Here is an 18,317-nt window from a genome sequence, read left to right on the forward strand (position 1 = left end):
ACCAGAGCTAACCAGGGCGGTCTACACATGCTAGGGTGTACCCTACCCTTGGTTAGAATGTAAAAAATCCTACTGTGTTGTCAGCGGGACAATCCTTGCTCGTATTTCGTAAGGAGAAAGTACCTGTTGGAGAAAAGAGAAGGAAACAGTATATACACACCTGTATACGTTCTGTACAAATCATCGTTTCAAGCTCCTCTCAATCATCAAGCAATGTTGGAATGTTGTCGTACATAACTCAACACAACAGTCATACTGTATTGCCACCTTCAATGAGTGAATATGACCGTGTTCAATAGTGTTTCGCAAAACGTAAACAGTGGGCCGGGCTTACATTCACCCGTGATCACTCCGTGTATCAAATGAACCAGACAAGTGATATTTATGCACTCACAAGGTAAATACCGGGTGCACATAAAACGTGACGAGTGGTCAGGTGTCTAGCACGGATGCCATTCGTCTCACAAGAGAACAGACATAGCCAGTATCAATTACGTACCGACGGTAGCGTGCTCAGTTACAAATAAAAGTGCTTCACAACACAGAATCACTCTCGAAGAACATGCGTGCATGAGCGAAGAGGAGGACGGGACAGGGCTGAGAGGAAGAAGAAAAGAAATTCCGAAATAGCCAGCCTTACTGGTGTTGCGAACGGAACGTGCCTCGAGGTTGCCGAGGTCACGTTACCAGGTCCTCCCACAAACTAGAGAAAGGAGGACGGAGATTAAATAAAGTTAACTGGAGAAAGCGAACTAGCTGCGTGGAGCCCACCCACATGTACAGGAGGAACTTACTTAGTGGAAATACCGGATCCGTTATTAAGCCTAGAGCCGTGACCCGCAACCGCGTCTCGACCATTGCCGAGATAAAGCTGAAAACAGAAGCGGAGGTAAAATAGTGACGGCTAGGCTACAATAGGAGGACTGGGAACCAATCAGCAGTCGCTCATTTCGGGAAGGGAGCCAATCATCAAGGCTCTAAGAAAAGAGAGAGTATCTCGCACGGAGATACCCAGTGTGATTGGTTGCTAGGGACGCTTCAAAATTAGAAAAGCAAACCACAGTGGAAGTTACGAGTGCGGGTGCAGCAAAACCACGTGAATATACAAACACGTGTTGACACACCGCGTATAGGACCGAAGGGCCAGAGATGTATATACAGACGGGCCAAAAGTCCCAAACAGAAGGGGGAGGACATAGTCCCAGAAATAGAGATGTCTATAAACAGGTATAAAATAGACATCGTATGGATCAAAATGGACCGAAGGTCCAGGGTACAGTTGAAGGACAGGCCAGGTGTCTCGGAAGGGGAACCCCAGAGACTAAAGGAGCGTGCAAGTTAGAGAACAGAACCCAAATTCAAGTCCCGTATATAAGGCAACCATACAAAGGGGTTGTGAAAGAAAAAAGCAGAAAAAAGAAGAATACATCAGGCAACCAAACCAAGCATTCTCTTATAATGCAGTAGCGATGGAAACACCAATGTTAATAACAGTTAGCCAGATAATGGGCAATCTATTTTGGAAGAACAGAGTTCCATGGGATATTGTCATTTAATCCGCTTTTGTGGGTAGAAAGTCTATAAACCCAACGTTGTTCTTTTTCAAATAATCGCTCATTCATTTTCTCTCCTGTTTTAATTTGTCCGATGATGGTCCATTTCGTTGGTTGTATGGCCTTGTGCAAGAAAATGTTCTGTTAGTTTCGTCATTGATTTTTTACACCGGATGGTGCTGCGATGTTCACAGATTCGCTGTTTGATTTTCCTGCTTGTCATCCCCACATATTGTAGTTTGCAGGGGCAAATAATCCTGTAGACTACGTGTGTGCTGTTACAGTTTGTATGCGTTCTTAAAGTCCATACCTTACCAGGTTCTAATTCTAGGGTTTTGTGTTTTCAGTAAGGTGGCAGACGCTGCAGTTACCGCACTTGTAGTGTCCAGTGATTTCGGGTAACCCCCATGCATTGAGGACAGTAGTTGGTTTAGTTGGGGCCATCTTTTTGGGGTGTGTATTCACTAAAGTGTCCCGCAAGCTTCTGGATATTTTGTATGAAAACAGAGGTTTTTCCCAATTCAAATTGCCACTATTGAGGATTGACCAACATTTGTTAATAGACTTAGTGACCAGATTCGATATTGTGTTATATGTGGTCACACAGGTCAATGGTGAAATGACTTCTTTATTGGTAGTGTCTTCTAACAGTGCCGCTCTAGGTTGATTGCGTGCCCGTTTTTGGCACTTGTTGAGAATCATTTTTGGGTAGCCCCTAGATGGGAGTTTTTCAGTGAGGTCCAGGGCTTGCTTCTTATAATCGTGGGTTTTTCTACAATTCCGTCGTAGTCGCAGGTATTGGCCATACGGAAGGTTCTCCCTCAGAGGCCTAGGGTGAAAGCTTTCAAACCTCAATAGGTTGTTTTTGGCTGTCGGTTTATAGTAGGTTTTTGTCTCCAGGCGATCGTTTTCTTTCGTAATCTCAACATCCAGAAAAATCATAGTGTTTAGATCTTTGGTGTGAGTAAATCTCAAGTTCGGATCACAAGTATTAATCCATTGACAGAAATCTGACAGGGTGTTTTCTGGTCCTTGCCAAATGGCAAGGACGTCGTCAATATAGCGTTTCCAGAAGGTAAAGTGTCTGGAAAAAGGGTTCTGTTCAGTGAGTATAAATTTTTCTTCAAAATTATACTCATAGAGTCCTGCCACACTCGGCGCAAAAGTACTCCCCATCGAAGTACCCCCCGTTTGGAGATAGAGGGTACCTTTGAATTCAATTTTTTTTTTCTTTAAAGCAAATCTGGAACATTCCAGAACAAAATTTTTGGGTGTTCGATGAGTCCAGTTGGTGGCATCAAGGGTGCTTTTTAAGACTTTGAGGGTGTCATCCTGCGGAATGCTGGTATACAAGCTTTCGATATCAAAGCTCACCAGTATCGTGGTATCATTGACTCTGATGTTCTCAAGGTGTTGGAGTAAACTTTTAGTGTCTTTTAAATATGTGGTGGTATTCTGGACAATTGGTTTCAGAAAGACATCACAAAAACGTGATAACGGTTCCAACAGAGACCCAATACCCGATACAATGGGTCTACCAGGAGGGGGGAGTTTGTTCTTATGCATTTTGGGTAGTGTGTAAAAGTATGGAATTTTCCCCTCACTGTCGCACTGTCAGCAGCTGGATCAGTGCTTAATCTACGGTAGTTCCTATTGTCTGACAGCAGTCTGAGACATTCATTGCAATAGGATTCTTTATCTTGAACCACAACACCCCCACCTTTATCAGCCGGTTTTATTACAATAGTGTCGCAGTTTCTCAGATTCTCTATTTCTGTGATTTCCTCCTTACTGATATTATGTAATGGTTGTTTGGGTTCACATTTTTCAATGTCATTGAAAACTGATTGCTCGAAAGCTGAGATCTCAACTGGAATAGTATGAGGTGGAGGTATGAACGTAGATTTTGGTCGTAGGCACTACCGTAGATTAAGCACTGATCCATCTGCTGATTTACAACTTGAGATTAAGTCTTTGACAGACCAGGCAGAAGCCCAGGGGCATATCTCTAAACAAGAGGCTATTTTTTTGTGCGACAGTGAGGGGAAAATTCCATACTTTTACACACTACCCAAAATGCATAAGAACAAACTCCCCCCTCCTGGTAGACCCATTGTATCGGGTATTGGGTCTCTGTTGGAACCGTTATCACGTTTTTGTGATGTCTTTCTGAAACCAATTGTCCAGAATACCACCGCATATTTAAAAGACACTAAAAGTCTGCTCCAACACCTTGAGAACATCAGAGTCAATGATACCACGATACTGGTGAGCTTTGATATCGAAAGCTTGTATACCAGCATTCCGCAGGATGACACCCTCGAAGTCTTAAAAAGCACCCTTGATGCCACCAACTGGACACATCGAACACTAAAGAATTTTGTTCTGGAATGTGCCAGATTGGCTTTAAAGAAAAAAAAAATTGAATTCGAAGGTACCCTCTATCTCCAAACGGGGGTACTTCGATGGGGAATACTTTTGCGCCGAGTGTGGCAGGACTCTATGTGTATAATTTTGAAGAAAAATTTATACTCACTGAACAGAACCCTTTTTCCAGACACATTACCTTCTGGAAACGCAATATTGACGACGTCCTTGCCATTTGGCAAGGACCAGAAAACACCCTGTCAGGTTTCTGTCAATGGATTAATACTTGTGATCAGAACTTGAGATTTACTCACACCAAAGATCTAAACACTATGATTTTTCTGGATGTTGAGATTACGAAAGAAAACGATCGCCTGGAGACAAAAACCTACTATAAACTGACAGCCAAAAACAACCTATTGAGGTTTGAAAGCTTTCACCCTAGGCCTCTGAGGGAGAACCTTCCGTATGGCCAATACCTGCGACTACGACGGAATTGTAGTAAAACCCAGGATTATAAGAAGCAAGCCCTGGACCTCACTGAAAAACTCTCATCTAGGGGCTACCCAAAAATGATTCTCAACAAGTGCCAAAAACGGGCACGCAATCAACCTAGAGCGGCACTGGTAGAAGACACTACCAATAAAGAAGTCATTTCACCGTTGACCTGTGTGACCACATATAACACAATATCGAATCTGGTCACTAAGTCTATTAACAAACGTTGGTCAATCCTCAATAGTGGCAATTTGAATTGGGAAAAACCTCTGTTTTCATACAAAAAATCCAGAAGCTTGCGGGACACTTTAGTGAATACACGCCCCAAAAAGATGGCCCCAACTAAACCAACTACTGTCCTCAATGCATGGGGGTTACCCGAAATCACTGGACACTACAAGTGCGGTAACTGCAGCGTCTGCCACCTTACTGAAAACACAAAAACCCTAGAATTAGAACCTGGTAAGGTATGGACTTTAAGAACGCATACAAACTGTAACAGCACACACGTAGTCTACAGGATTATTTGCCCCTGCAAACTACAATATGTGGGGATGACAAGCAGGAAAATCAAACAGCGAATCTGTGAGCATCGCAGCACCATCCGGTGTAAAAAATCAATGACAAAACTAACAGAACATTTTCTTGCACAAGGCCATACAACCAACGAAATGGACCATCATCGAACAAATTAAAACAGGAGAGAAAATGAATGAGCGATTATTTGAAAAAGAACAACGTTGGGTTTATAGACTTTCTACCCACAAAAGCGGATTAAATGACAATATCCCATGGAACTCTGTTCTTCCAAAATAGATTGCCCATTATCTGGCTAACTGTTATTAACATTGGTGTTTCCATCGCTACTGCATTATAAGAGAATGCTTGGTTTGGTTGCCTGATGTATTCTTCTTTTTTCAGCTTTTTTCTTTCACAACCCCTTTGTATGGTTGCCCTATATACGGGACTTGAATTTGGGTTCTGTTCTCTAACTTGCACGCTCCTTTAGTCTCTGGGGTTCCCCTTCCGAGACACCTGGCCTGTCCTTCAACTGTACCCTGGACCTTCGGTCCATTTTGATCCATACGATGTCTATTTTATACCTGTTTATAGACATCTCTATTTCTGGGACTACGTCCTCCCCCTTCTGTTTGGGACTTTTGGCCCGTCTGTATATACATCTCTGGCCCTTCGGTCCTATACGCGGTGTGTCAACACGTGTTTGTATATTCACGTGGTTTTGCTGCACCCGCACTCGTAACTTCCACTGTGGTTTGCTTTTCTAATTTTGAAGCGTCCCTAGCAACCAATCACACTGGGTATCTCCGTGCGAGATACTCTCTCTTTTCTTAGAGCCTTGATGATTGGCTCCCTTCCCGAAATGAGCGACTGCTGATTGGTTCCCAGTCCTCCTATTGTAGCCTAGCCGTCACTATTTTACCTCCGCTTCTGTTTTCAGCTTTATCTCGGCAATGGTCGAGACGCGGTTGCGGGTCACGGCTCTAGGCTTAATAACGGATCCGGTATTTCCACTAAGTAAGTTCCTCCTGTACATGTGGGTGGGCTCCACGCAGCTAGTTCGCTTTCTCCAGTTAACTTTATTTAATCTCCGTCCTCCTTTCTCTAGTTTGTGGGAGGACCTGGTAACGTGACCTCGGCAACCTCGAGGCACGTTCCGTTCGCAACACCAGTAAGGCTGGCTATTTCGGAATTTCTTTTCTTCTTCCTCTCAGCCCTGTCCCGTCCTCCTCTTCGCTCATGCACGCATGTTCTTCGAGAGTGATTCTGTGTTGTGAAGCACTTTTAATTGTAACTTAGCACGCTACCGTCGGTACGGAATTGATACTGGCTATGTCTGTTCTCTTGTGGGACGAATGGCATCCGTGCTAAACACCTGACCACTAGTCACGTTTTATGTGCACCCCGGTATTTACCTTGTGAGTGCATAAATATCACTTGTCTGGTTCATTTGATACACGGAGTGATCACGGGTGAATGTAAGCCCGGCCCAGTGTTTACGTTTTGCGAAACACTATTAAACACGGTCATATTCACTCATTGAAGGTGGCAATACAGTATGACTGTTGTGTTGAGTTATGTACGACAACATTCCAACATTGCTTGATGATTGAGAGGAGCTTGAAACGATGATTTGTACAGAACGTATACAGGTGTGTATATACTGTTTCCTTCTCTTTTCTCCAACAGGTACTTTCTCCTTACGAAATACGAGCAAGGATTGTCCCACTGACAACACAGTAGGATTTTTTACATTCTAACCAAGAGTAGGGTACACCTTAGCGTGTGTAGACCGCCCTGGTTAGCTCTGGTCCTGACGAAAACCTGGATATCTTCCGTTAAGGTTGAAACATGTAGACATACTTCCACTATTTCTCACTTCACATTTTGTTGATACCGTGGGTCAATTTAACCTGATATGGTATCTCGCCTAATCTTTTTAATATTGTCCAGTAGCTCCACGATTAAAGAATTTTTTGAGAGAGAGTTAATACTGACCAATTTTTAAATCACTACCTTGCACTTGCACCCACATCAAAAAAATTGAAACCAGCTCCACTGTAATCAGGTGTCGCAGCACACCCGGATGACACTCGGTTGTCCGGGTGGGACCCCGATGATGAAGCATGTCACCAACTAGGTTGGTGAGTGAGGGGTCTTCTACAAGATAAGGAAAAGCCTTTCTTCTCAGTGCACCTCTCCATCTCCTAAGCATTAAAATCACCTTTGAGGGTATACTCCTTCTTTTGTTTGTTTAAATGTGTTTTTTTACCTATAGTTGAGCTTTGCAGGGCATTCTGGGTAGGAAAACGTTGGGGGATCCATTCAAGCCATACCTCGCTGGACTCCCCCAAGAAGGCTAAACTGGTGAACCCACAAAGCTCGCTTCGGAAGGGTGGAATCATACCTCCCACACCAGTTGCCAGTGTGGAGGTATGATTCTAAGGTGTTTGATACCAAACATGACATGTTTTGTTTCAGCCGTTTTCGAGATAGCATTTACCGCGAGGTTATAATGCACCTCTACCTATATGTCTGGCTGAGTCACAGACAACCCAGGAGAATGGACTCCGAAGGCTGCAGAGGGGCCTTGCTCATGCAGGGACACCCCCTCACGTAAAACCCAGCACCCTGCCTTCAGGATTGATAAGGCCTACTAAAGGGGTGACTTATAAGTTTTAGGAGTTGTGACATATAGATATAGTGAACCTATATCTAAAGTAAGTGGTGCAAGCACCATCTTACACAGGTTGCAGTAGCAGACCTGGAGTTCCATTTTGCATGACCTCTTATGGGTGGCATGACACATGCTTCAGCCCATGGGAGGCCTCTGGGGTACCTATGCCCTGGGTACATGAGTACCATATACTAGGGCCTGACAAGGGTACCCCAGTATCCAATCTGGAGTGTACCAAAGAGCATGCATAACAATTTTAAAGGAGAACGCAGATAGACTGGGGTCCTGATTAGCAGGATCCCAGTCAGACTAGTCAGAAAACAGCGCAACATCAGCAAAAAGCAGGGGTAACCATAAGAAGCAGATCCTACTTTCCTACACAGATACTTCCCACGGGACAGACACATGCCCGCAAGCAATTTGTTTCCTGTCTCTTAGGCAAGCCTTTGAAGATCTATGTCACCATCTCTTGTTAGTCAGGAATTTGCAGCTAAAAGTAAAGTTTCTGTTCTTCAAACCACAGGCTGTGACTTCTTAGACGTCCTTATCACATTGTAAACACTGGCCTACAGTCTACCTTTGCTGGGAAAACAGCAATAGTACTTCCCACACAATTAATCCCTGTCTTTCTGTTTTGTGCAAAGCAACCCATTTAAACAACTCCATGTAACTATTTAAAATCTGTTGTTCTCCAGGACTTTCTACAGTTTTTAAAGATTACAAATGTTGTGCCTGATCACAGTGTGACATTAAAGTTGGACCTTTGTTCCCCAGCTGTAAAGTTGCCATCTTTGCTTAATACGCTATATAACAATAGTATTTGTCATTATTTTTCCTATACTATAGCTTTACACAATAGCATTTCCATTTAAATTACAGCTTAATTTTACCCGTTTTTTATATAGAACTTCCCATGCTATTTAAATATTAAGGATTTTTGCCAGGATCAACGCATTATAGCTTAAACTGTTTATTTTAATTAGAATCTGCATATTGCATTGCGTTTTTAAAGCAGCACTTAATGATATATTATTGAAGTAATTTGCCCAGGATCACAAGATGTTGGTCCAATGCCAAGACTCCAACTTTGCTTTTTATCTCCAAAGACGCAATGATTTATTTTTATGCTATACCTTTACACAATAGTATTTCCATTTATACTACTACTGCTTAATTGCACTTGGTATTTTACAGATCTTTCCATAGCATTCAAACATTAACGATTTTGGCCAGAATCAACAGCATGATGACTTAAACAGTTTATTCTAATTAGGATGCAGGGAGTGCTCTAACAACAAATTTATATTTTGCTTCTGGCATCTCAACATATTGCATTGCGTTTTTAAAGCAGCCCTTAATGATATATTCTTTAAGTAATTATCTTTGCCATATAACAAGGGTGTTTGTACCAATAACACTGCTACATTGAAGCCGGAGCTTCCACAGTACGTAATTGTGTAAAACTAATAATTATACAACTTAGTGTTATTATTAACATTCTCTTTCACTTTTCTAACTTGCTGAAGTGTAACGCATTTGTATAAAACGCAATGCTTAATTTGCCCAGCTGCTTTCCGAGATTCACCATGAAAATTAATTATGAACAACATTGCTTATACATTAAACTGCATCTACATATAAGCAGTGCTTTTTACAAGCACCACTAAAGGACTTCATAATTTTGTTACAAAACTGATCATTAAGTAATTTGCCCAGGATCACAGGATGTTGGTCCGACACCAAGACTCAAACTTTGTTTTTGATCTTCAAATTTGACATGCTTGCTTTCTATCCTATAGATTAACACAAAGGCATTCCCATTTATACTGATGCTTAATTTATGCTCCGGTGACTTTCTACCGGAATACAAAAATAAGGATTTTGCCCATGATCACCGTGTGATACCAAAGCTTCACTTTTGTTCCCCAGTTGAAAAGTTGACATCTTTGCCTAATATGCAATATTAGTAATTGTTATCTTTGCCTCCTATGCTATAGCTACACACAATAGCCGTTCCATCAATATTACTGCTTAATTTCCCCATGTGTGTTACAGAACTTTCCACAGCCTTCAAACATTAAAAGATTTAAACAAGGATCAATGCATTATAGTTTAAACTGTTTATTTTAAGTGGAATGCAGGGAGTGCTCTAGGAACAAAATGACATTTTGCTTCTAGTTCTAAACATATTGCATTGCTTATTTAAAACAGCACTTAATTGTATATTATTTAATGTGCCCAGAATCAAAGGATTTTGTTCCGATACCAAGACTCAAACTTGGTTTTTATCTTCAAAGATGCCATACTTGCTATCAATGCTATACCTTTACACAATAACATCTCCATTTATACTACTACTGCTTAATTTCACCTGGTGTTTTACAGAACGTTACATAGCATTCAAACATTAAAGATTTTGGTCAGGATCAACAGCATTATACCTTAAACTGTTTATTCTAATTACGGTGCAGGGAGTGCTCTAGCAACAAAATGATATTTTGCTTCTGGCATCTAAACATATTGCATTGCTTTTTTAAGCAGCACTTATTTATATATTATTTAAGTAATTTGCTCAGGATCACAGGATGTTGGTCCGACGCCAAGAGTCAACCTTTGGTTTTTATCTCCAAAGAGGCCATGCTTGCTGTTATGCTATACCTTTACACAATTGCAAAAGGAACAATTGATGGACGAAATGATGGACAATGCAAACATTCACCCCCAGTCACAAGGATCTGGGTAACTCAAATCCATCATTCTTTTGCTCACCACACCACCCCAGTTTGAACCCAGCCATATGCAAATCTGTCTTGACCCTGTTCCTTGTGGAAACAGTCCAGTCCAAACTGCCAAGCCATGTCTTCCCTGGACCGGAAACAAGCATCCTGGGACCGGTTTCTGGGCATCCCCCTTCATCAGCCAGGCTAGCTTAAATCCAGTGGTATAGTGAGCAAGGGACCCACGTCTGGCAAACCCTTCCCACTTAGGGCGACATATGCAAAAGAAACAATTGATGGACAGAATGCTGGAAAATGCAAACATTCACCCCCAGTCACAAGGATCTGGGTTAAATGGCTGGTATGTTTTAGGTGCACTTGATAAGGATGAACGTCTAATGTGCCCCATTCGAATATAAATTGTAAGTGCTGTTGAAGGAGTTGCATGGAGTAAAAAGCGACTCCCTATTCAGGCACATACTGGCATTTGAACTGAAAATGGTGTAGTGAGGAATGCGGTGTTAATTTGACCGCTAGTTCTAAGGTTCTAAGTGCACTTGATAAGGATAAACGTATAATGTGCCCCGCTTCTAGTCGGCTATTCCAAGCTGCATATATTTCAGTACTAAACTGCCTGGAAATTGTTTGCATGTATGACACAATGTTTCTTTTTTTAATTTGCACTAGCTACAAGTGCACTTGATAAGGATAAACGTGTAATGGGCCCCGTTTTAATATAAATTGTAAGTGCTGTCGAAGGAGTTGCATGGAGTAAACAGCAACTCCCTATTGAGGCACATACTGGCATTTGAACTGAAAATGGTGTAGTGAGGAATGCGGTGTTAATTTGGCCGGTAGTTCTAAGGTTCTAAGTGCACTTGATAAGGATAAACGTTTAATGTGCCCCGTTCCTAGTGGTCTACTTCAAGCAGCATATTTTTCAGTATAAAACTGCAGAGAAATTATTTGCATGTATGACACACCGTTTAGAAAAAATGGCACTAGTTACAAGTGCACTTGATAAGGATGAACGTGTACTGGGCCCCGTTTTTATATAAATTTTGAGTGCTGTTGAAGGAGTTGCATGGAGTAAACAGCAACTACCTATTGTGGCACATAAAGCTGAAGCTGAGAAAACGTTTGCGATTTATGCTTAGTTGTGGTTTTGAAGCCGTGTAGGTCACGGAGGTGTTTATGAAAGAGTTGCATGGAGTAAACAGCAACTTCCTATTGAGGAATATACTGGCATTTGAACACAAAATGGTATAGTGAGGAATGCAGTGTTACTTTGGCCGGTAGTTGTAATGTTTGAAGTGCACTTGATAAGGATGAATATCTAATGGGCCCGTTTTAATATAAATTGTAAGTGCCGTTGAAGGAGTTGCATGGAGTAAACAGCAACTTCCCATTGAGGCACATACTGGCATTTGAACCGAAAATGGTATAGTAAGGAATGCGGTGTTAATTTGGCCGGTAGTTCTAAGGTTCTAAGTGCACTTGATAAGGATAAACGTTTAATGTGCCCCGTTCCTAGTGGTCTATTCCAAGGTGCATATATTTCAGTATAAAACTGCCCGGAAATTGTTTGCATGTATGACACAACGTTTAAAAAAAATATATGCTGCCTCCCTTTATTGCTCGGGCTTGGTACGGCCTTTACATGGTACATGATGTGGGAATCACAGCCCACACCATAAACGGTGTGGGAGGTATGATTCCAAGCACTGGAAGAGCCCTCCGTTAAAACTCTCAGTGTTCCATGTACTAGTCTTCTTGACCAGGACAGCCCAAAACGGTTGCTGCTGACCAGAGTTACAATTCTGCCCACCTGCTGCTGAGCCAAGCTCGAGCAGGGGAAGGCAGAAAATTAGGCATCCGGTCACAGGGAGGTGTGACCACCTCCCAGACAGGATTTAGTGTATTTGGATAGGGTGGGTGCGCTTGCCAGCGCCACTCAGTCTGCATGAGGGGCACATTTGGTGTCCCCATACATGTCCAGTTCAAACCAGTCCTGGGAGCTATTGGCTCCCACTCTGGCACATAACTGGTCAAATGACATGGGAGTAACCTCCCCAAAGTCCAGACCCTCGCCTGGGAGGGTCACCTGAATCGTCCTGACCATTTCCCTAGGGTACTGAAGGGCTTGCCTGGGTGTAAGTCCCCAGCTTTGTCGTGGGATAAGATTCAGATCAGACACCACTTCTTCTGTCTGGGAACTCTGGACTTCGCTGGACGACATTTGGGTTTGACTTCGTCCCCCTTCCAGTCTACTGCATTGTCTGTGCATGTGCACCATACAGGAACCTTCCAAGGCCTGTGGGCATCAAAGACACCTGAAGGAATCTTCCCAAGTTTGTACTGTCAAATAGGTATATTCTCTATGTTGTGGATATATTTCTTCCTTGTATAGGTATCGTGATAGGATTTATATATCGAACAATGTATATTGATATGATGTTTTTCTTTTCTTTTTTTACAGCCCTGATGATGTCCTAGATAGGACGGATCGCGTTGGCTGTATAATTGTACATATTGAGCATTGTATTGAGCATTAAGCTGTACAACTGTATATACTAAGCATCATTTATTTGAATTAATTTATTACAAAGTGTATAATTTTGAATATTGCTGGTATAAATGAATCAATGCATCAGTTCTACATGTGATGGTTAAGATGGAAACCAATGTATAGGTTTATTGGAATACTTTTGAATAATTGAAACAATTAGGAAGGAAATAAACAAATATTTATAAAGAATAAGGAATAAAAACAAATAACTCAAATTCATTTTGTACTACAACATTTATTTGTTTATAACATGTAACATTACTCCGCTCCTTTCTATTATAGTTTTGATGTTCTTTATTTAAGTGGCTTTAACGGTGGGCCACTAGGAGTGAGCAGGAGACCGTTAATTGCAAGTAAGGATATTATTACACTAGATTATACTCTCTGGTGCACACACAGCAGTAACCCTCATCGTTGTTTCTAGAAGTACAGTAAATGAAAGTACCTAAATTGGATAATACCAAGTGATTATTAGCATCCCACGCAAAGGCTGAACACTCACTACGCAATGCTCACTGTGCCGTAAGACTCCTGCTGCATCTCACTGACGGCAAAGCAGTACGGAGTTGCATGTTCGCTCAGAGGATATGGCCTAGCAGATCAGGGTGGAACCGCCCCTACTGCAGTGAGCGCCAAGAGTGATTTGCATTTAATTGTGGCATACGGTTGGTCTGTAGTAGCAAAGTGAGCAAAAATCAGTGCACTGGAATGTAGCAAAGTGTAATTACCAATCACTAGGAATAATTCAAGCATTAGAACAGTCACTTTGTTGATCGTATCACTAGCGGTTGCCTGATGCACTTTTTTAGTGTCTTTCACAGCAATCAACCCGGCCTGGCAAATAGGAAAATAAAGAAAGCACGCTGTTAAACTATATACCGGCAGGATCCAGAGCCCAAGTGGAGCAGGCATCAGCTGGAGGGGGATAGACCACGCAAAGCCCTCCTACCGTATACAGGTAAGATTGAGAGCCCGAGTGAGAGTAGGCATCCTTTGGAGGAGGATAGACCACGGAAAGCCCTCCTACCGTATACAGGCATGATTGAGAGCGTGAGTGAGAGCAGGCATCCTTTGGAGGAGGATAGACCACGCAAAGCCCTCCTACCGTATACAGGTAAGATTGAGAGCCCGAGTGAGAGTAGGCATCCTTTGGAGGAGGATAGACCACGGAAAGCCCTCCTACCGTATACAGGCATGATTGAGAGCGTGAGTGAGAGCAGGCATCCTTTGGAGGAGGATAGACCACGCAAAGCCCGCCTACCGTATACAGGTAAGATTGAGAGCCCGAGTGAGAGTAGGCATCCTTTGGAGGAGGATAGACCACGCAAAGCCCTCCTACCGTATACAGGTAAGATTGAGAGCCCAAGTGAGAGTAGGCATCCTTTGGAGGAGGATAGACCATGGAAAGCCCTCCTACCGTATACAGGCATGATTGAAAGCCCTCCTACCATACGCAGGCTAGATTCATGAGTGAGAGCAGGCATCCTTTGGAGGGGTATAGACCATGCAAAGGCCTCCTACCATGTACAGGTAAGATTGAGAGCCCGAGTGAGAGCAGGCATCCTTTGGATGCAGATAGACCATACAAATCCTTCCTACCGATTTCTGTTGCTAATCCAGTGAGCTTCAGGCTGCTGTGACTCATCCACATCTCTGTTGCTTCGAGGTTGTCGGTCTCATTGGTGGATTGTTTTCTTTGACCCACAGGTAAATCTACCTGCTTTCATCTTAGGAGTGGGAGGGAAGGTTTTGTTTTCTTAGGAGGCCCATGGAGGCTTCAGGTAATTATTAAAGTGAGGTATAGGAAGAAGCTCTGGTACTCATCATGTGATCTCTGGGTATAAGAATTCAGACCATTGCACTGGAGAGGTCACTGAAGTGTAAAACAGACTGAAGTCAGAATCGGAAGATGAGACAAAGTGGTTGAGAAGGATCAACATGTTTAGGGAGCCTTCGTTAGCTGAATCACACAAGACGGTCCCGATATTCACTTGTGTGATTTCTGTTCCACAGTAATGACAAAATTCAGATTAGTTCTCATGAGAAAACACATTCCTTATTAGTTTTAAGTCTTTGGAAAGGTTGTTGGCTTTTGCTGTTACATTTTGTGCAAGTGTGTGGCGCATTAATAGATGCCGTAGCACTGAGTTAATTTTCCTTCTTTGGGTAATTGCATGTGAATTTTGAGGAAAATAATGCAAAAGCACCAGAATGATCATTTTTGAAGGTTAAACATAAGATAAAGAGGTTTAAACATCCTATGCAGCTGCCTCCAAGTGATGCTTTCTTTGCCCTCAAGGATGAATCCCATTCTACGTTTCATAAGTGCGCAAACGTCTGAGCTTGTACTTGGGTGGTGAAGCTTGTCCAGCAATGGGATTTATAATCACTTTCATTTTCATCTGCTGACCTCCCCAGTGAGGCATTCATAGGAATGCTTATGTTGTACAAACTCTGCTTGTGTTGTGAAAGTTTACCTCAAGCCACACAATCTAAAGTGGATTCTGGAATGTACCGTACTTCATACAGTGTAAAGTGGACACTAGAAGCAGCAGGACAATGGGAATCTGTAATGCTTCTACGGTTTATGCAGAGCAAGGTAGGGGGACTGTGAACTGATGAACAGAGGGGGATATTTTGTGGTGTGCAGAGAGGGAATGTGTGTATGGAGAGTAACACAATAATTTGAGTCTTTCACTAATGCTATGTCTTGCGTCTTTGCAGCACTCACTGTGGCATGGAACATCTGAAATATTTTATAAGTGAAACCCTACAATTATCAACCACATCTATCATTGTTCTGAGAGAGAAAGGGTAAGTGACAGAGAATATCAGTGGATAGATGTGAACCGCATTTCTTTGGCTCCACCTGCATGCTCTGTTGTTGTCCTTCAGGAATTGGTGTCTAAGATCCAGCCTCATTTCAAGCCACCTGCTGCTCCTCATCCGTAACTGCGATGTCCAATCTGTGAACTACAGCGGCTCCATGACTATCACGTAATTCACCTGCTCTCACCACGTAATTCGCCTGCTCTCACCACACTGACATCTCGTCTATCTTTCCTGGCCCTGTCTGGCTGGCTTTTCTTTACACCATGGTTCTTACCTGCCAGATCCTGCGGCTCCTGTTGTTTTCCCATCTTACCACTTAATAGCCAGACTTATTGGCTTTGCCATTGTATGCCGATGCTGTATCTATATTACAGATGCATTGTGGAACCATATTTAATATATGTATTGTTATACGTCGTTTTAAAGTGTAATAGAAAGCTGAGCTGATCTTAATCCATAAATGGCCTTGTGAGAAAATGCACGAGGGGCTCACCTGTGTAACACCATGGGAGGATCATCCCAGTAGAGCCCGTGCTCCTTTCAACGTTCAGAGTATAAAGGACCATGAAGGACTACAAAATCCATTCCCCTATCCTATCTCTCCACAGCGAGACGTCGACGTGACCCCGGAAGTAGGCGGGTACAACCCCGGAAGTTCTGGCAGCCGCCCAATGAAAAGAGGGGAAATCAAACAGGAGGTGTCTTGGACCGGTGGCAAGGGAGCAGCAGGAACGGAATCGGGAGAAGGAAAGCCTTAGAAAAAAGCCGGACACGGCAGGCAAACACCCGAAGGAAACCCGAGGATCGAGGACGCCCTGGAAGAAGGAGACGCGGAACCAGACGAACGGTGGTGTGAAGAGTGGTGGTGTCCGCCGGAGGATGCTGGAGAGCGGCCGCAACTCAGGAAAGTTGCGGCGGAGCCGGTGAGTGGTAGCGTCTCGAGGGACCAGGGGGAGGGTACAAGGGAGGCGGGTGGCAAGCACGAGAAAGGGCACGGGTAGCGATGCGGGGATTCTGCCTCAGTAGTAACCGTGTGTTGCACGCCCGTATATTTCGATTTTTCTTGAACAGGTGGCACTTCATTTAATAGTGTGACTTGCTTAAATAGCGTGACAGATAACGAGCCTAATTTCCTGCTGCACTCCAGTTATGGCACTGATAGATTTCCTAGGAGCACTGTTGAAAGAGTTTACCCCCCCCTCAAATCCAGCACACTGAGAGACAACCCGAAGCACTAGTCTGTAAAAGCACTTTAAGGTGTGGTGACGGGTATTTGGTACTAATTGATCTTATAGAACAGTAACTGACAGCTCCCTCTTTCCCTCTCTTATGAGCCTCCGGGGAGAACACCTTTATACTGAAGAGGAGGAGCCGGGAACACCAACCTCTGAATCCCCATCAAGCTCAGCCAAATCCAGAGAGGAGCAGGAAGAAAAACATCCTGAACAACCTACCACTTCTACTATTGCTAATAAAAACTGTCCTTTTGGAAAATATATTCAGCCTCCTCGCCTGTTTATCAAACCTGCCCTCTCACAGGCCTTTTTTTGAAAAAACAAACTATTCCTGCACTATTTTAGATAATCTTGCAATAAATTACAGAACAGAGTAATATACTCCCATATTCTACATTTGGAAAACTTGTCAGAGTGTATGCATTCATTACTGCAAAATAGTGTGGATCAGTTTGCCCCATGTCTAAATCTGCAGAAAAGAAGCACACATTTGCCCTGTATTGTTTTATTTGTATCAGTGCAAACGTCCGTGGTCTTTAGATTACCTAAAAATGTAAAAGTGTTTTCTGTTACATTAACCCTAACTGAAATGTATATTTATATATTTTTCTTTTCTAGATGAAAGAGCTTTTCTTTGAAAGTATGTCTGCTTCTAGCGCAAGCACGCAGCACAAATAAATATCGTTGCTCTAGTTATGCAAATTGGAGAATAAAAATAATGCTGCTGTCTAGATGTGATTTTGTGTTGCATCACTTCATTCTGTTTCATACTGCCCAATCTAGCTGTATACTGTTAATACTCTCACTGACATTTTGAATAAAAGTGAAAGCAGTGGAAATTGAGGTTGAGATTTGGAGGAACATTTATGAATAAACAAAGTGTGGTGCTTCCATTGTGCCTGATCTTAGATTGGAATAAGGTCCAAATGCTGGGCGTAGGTCCCATCCCAACTAAGATGGTCTCCATAGTGCACAAACTGTGCTTTTATGCCAGAAGAGGGCTACCGTTTCTGTGCATGGCTCTGTGCAGGTAGCGGCTGCCATGAGTGACTTCTTCATGTGTAGTACTCTTGCCTAAACACTGCTAACCAACACCGGCACCAGAAGTTTTATTGGTCCCAGACATGACAGAGGTTTTTTGTGATGCCTGGATAAGCAACATGAAGAGAAGCGCTAAGAATGCAGGGCCTGTTTTAGAGTTTGGTGCATTGGGGTTACTCCGTGACGGACGTGGTGGATATCCCATCCGCATATTACAATGCCATTATATCCAGTCGAACTTATAATACCGCGGACGGGATATCCCTCACGTTTGTGACATAGTGACCTGTTCAGGTAGGACAGGGTGGT

At 42.9% G+C, this 18,317-nt stretch overlaps 1 long non-coding RNA gene across 3 annotated transcripts; it reads left to right on the top strand.

Annotated features, from left to right (window-relative positions):
• Nucleotides 1-5,854: 5,854 nt before the first annotated feature.
• LOC146797304 (uncharacterized) lies at nt 5,855-17,705 on the top strand. 3 transcript variants are annotated; one of them, XR_014968464.1, is made up of 5 exons: nt 5,855-5,954; nt 13,710-13,858; nt 15,625-15,714; nt 15,796-15,897; nt 16,341-17,705. It is a non-coding gene; the product is annotated as an uncharacterized LOC146797304 (long non-coding RNA). The 3 variants fall into 3 exon arrangements; XR_014968465.1 differs by lacking the exon at nt 15,796-15,897 and adding an exon at nt 6,046-6,108 and having other exon boundaries at nt 5,894-5,954; XR_014968463.1 differs by lacking the exon at nt 15,796-15,897.
• Nucleotides 17,706-18,317: the final 612 nt, after the last annotated feature.

This window comes from Triturus cristatus, chromosome 9 (genome assembly GCF_964204655.1).
Source record: "Triturus cristatus chromosome 9, aTriCri1.1, whole genome shotgun sequence".
In the NCBI taxonomy this organism is placed as follows: Eukaryota; Metazoa; Chordata; class Amphibia; order Caudata; family Salamandridae; genus Triturus; species Triturus cristatus.